The sequence below is a fragment of the Salmo salar genome, chromosome 26 (genome assembly GCF_965601325.2).
Source record: "Salmo salar chromosome 26, fSalSal1, whole genome shotgun sequence".
Classification (NCBI taxonomy): domain Eukaryota; kingdom Metazoa; phylum Chordata; class Actinopteri; order Salmoniformes; family Salmonidae; genus Salmo; species Salmo salar.
In genome coordinates, this window is record NC_138316.1 from 26,984,566 (window position 1) to 26,987,681 (window position 3,116).

Here is a 3,116-nt window from a genome sequence, read left to right on the forward strand (position 1 = left end):
AAGACGACTGTCCCTCAACAACAGTATTTAATGTATTATTTCTGTCTTTCAGATCCACAGTCCCTAGACTGCAGTTTGGGCCCTACCATACCCTAATGGCTCTGGACTTGTGGAAGTGTATAAACCCACAGTCATAGGAGACTTTTAACCTATAGCCAGAAATCCATCATGTTGTCAGACAGACAACCGCTGTTCATACCATCTTCTCTAAAGAAACAGCCATGAACTGATCTCAAACTGCCGCTTGGGACTATTACCCCGAATGCATCGAGGGGGTCGAACTATTGTTATTCAACAATAACATTTGACTTCACCACATACAAAACACTTAACACTGATTGACTGGGGCTCCCCTTAAAAGCAATGCTGCCGATTTACCTATTAAAATAAATCCCTGCTCCCATATGTGTGGCTAATCAAAAACAGGCATCACAATACCAAATAAAATAAGGAGGTAGTTCATAAGGTTTGGAACTTTTATGAACTACACCATTCCCCTAAAGTTGAGTAGTAATCACATTATATTTACTAGCAGAAAAATGGGTAAAAAAACACCAGTAGTCCTGCAAAAATGTTATCCTTTATTGGTAATGTTAAGAAAGAAATGATGTGTGCTCTTGACATGAGACAGGGGCCAGCAGCAGAGCAGCATTTCAAGGGTAAAGAGAGGTTTAAATGCTGCAGGCAGAGTGATTACATCATGTCTGTCTTCATGAAAACCTCCTGGGAGCAGCATCTCCCTCCAACATTGTCAGGACAGCAGGTATTGCGTCTTAATCCTGCAGGTATTGAGGGAATTCTCCCAGAAAGCACTCTGATCTGATTGAAGACTCATCAGGATACTGTCTGTAGAGATGAACCAGAATGAGTCTATTGGAGTGAGAGTGTGCATCCCAAATGGCACCCAATTCCCTGTATAGTGCACTTATTTTGACCATGGCTCTGGTCAAAGGTAGTACACTATGTAGGAAATAGGATGCCATTTGGAACGCATCGTGGGGTGGTAGGGCAGGATTCACTGGAATAATAAGATTTACTGAGAGCAAATGTGTGTTTCTCTCAGGAAGGAAAGATGATATCATCTCTTGGGATGGAACAAGTAACCCAGCTTGGTTCCTTTCATCAAAGGAGAATTGTAACCGCTTGGAGGGGCAAGGAATTCACTCTTGATCCAGTAAATCTTTTCACAGGAATATATGTGAGAGGTCTTTTGATACAAATTAATCTCTGCTGGTCTGCCTCTAGGTGCTAAGGTTGGCACGTTTTAAATGCTCCTTAGTTCGTGCCTTGCTGAAATTCAATGTCTAGTTTGCATTTTTCATTCGAATTTGGGGCTCAGGATTTGTTAACTTTTGAAAGACACCTCTTTGGCCTAACTACATGGATTGAGAGTCCAACAAAAAAGTATTTCATTGGACATGCAAATCCATTAAATCCATCACGCTTTTCCTTGATTAAAAAATGAAAATGTATGGTTAGAGAGAGTATGAAAGGAGCGTAGATCGTATTCTTTAGTTAATACTTAATGATGGTGGTTAGTATAATATGAGATTGTTTTGCCAAGACTACAGTGTGTTTTAACATCTTGTTGCTTCTTGTGACTTCCATAGCTCACAACTCTGCTAAAGTATTTTCCAGACTCCCCCACATTAAGATGATCCTATCATTATTAATAGGCTGCCATGATTGCATCTCGAGAGAAAATTAGTTACGGTCAATGATGGAAATGTCTGAGCTGTCCAAAAGATCACTCCCCTCTCTGTGATGCGAAGACCCACCAGTCTGCTGCTAGCTAGCCCACAGTCAAGACAGCACCGCTTCTCACTGCTCACCACTCACAGAATCAGGCTCATTACAGTCCAGCCAGGGCCGGCCCTAGATATAAGCGACATAAGCAAGCGCTTAAGGCCCCACGACCGCTAGGGGACCCCAATTCACATTTTTAAAATAAAATATAAATCATTTGAGGAACTCAACTAAAAGTTCCTGTTGAGAGTTAGAATAGTAGAAAACACAAGGTGCAATTTCAGAATTTGGTTGTGCATCAGCAGTTTTTCTCTTGTAATATCAGGTTGGATAAAAGCAGAAGACTAATCTCCATCTTGCATGGACTAATAAAGTATATCTTATCATAATCATGTTCGAATTGCCGACAGGGCACTCAGGGCACATGCCCAGGGTGCCTCAATTGATTTTGTTAGTCACTCTCACTCAGATATCATATTAACATGGTATAAGTCATGGCAAAATGCGTAGAATTGCAGGAAATTAGCCTCAAAATAAAACAAAATAAAATCCACCCTATTTCAAAATGTGTAGAATTTCAGGAAATTTGTTGTAAAACCAACCATATTTTGCTTAGGACCCCCAAAAGGCTAGAGCTGGCCCTGCATCCACCACAAATACACCAGGCTGCTCTGTTATTCTTGTGCCTTTAGTGAAACATTTCAGTGTGGAATGCTTTAATGTCTGCATGATGGTTCAATCAAGACTTTCGAGGATAATTGAATTAGAAAATTGGTCGGGGCTAGCCGGTGGTTTTCAAAGGGAGCCAGGATTAATCATACATCATTCACTGCCCTCAACCATAAGCAACCATAAGGACCCTGTGAATCACCTTTAATTGAAGATTACACTCAAAGTGAATGATTTGAAGGGTTCCAGGCAACACATAATGTTATAACTCATTAAGAGAAAATTACTTTTAGGTAGGAAAAGTCTTGGACAAACAGAGAATCAGGACTTTGAGGAAAGTTTGCATGGTAGGCTGACACAGCAACTTTTAAACACTTTTTATCTCCATGAAATATTTAGTAAGGCATGTTATCTTTCTTGGATATGACTAGCTGCTGTAAATAAAGGAAGATGAAAGAAGTTGTGAAATAGCTTACATCAACATAAATGTGGTTATTTTAGGAGATTATTTTTCTTTCATGTCTTCATGTAAATTAAATATTTGAACAAACTCACAATCCTGAGAAGTCTTCTGCACTAATACCCACTGATGCTCTGGCAACCCATCCTGCATCTTGTCAAGTCCACAGCAACACCGCCCATATGGAGAAGAGGTGGGACACTGACTGACACTTGACTGTCGACAACTAATCACAACCCCA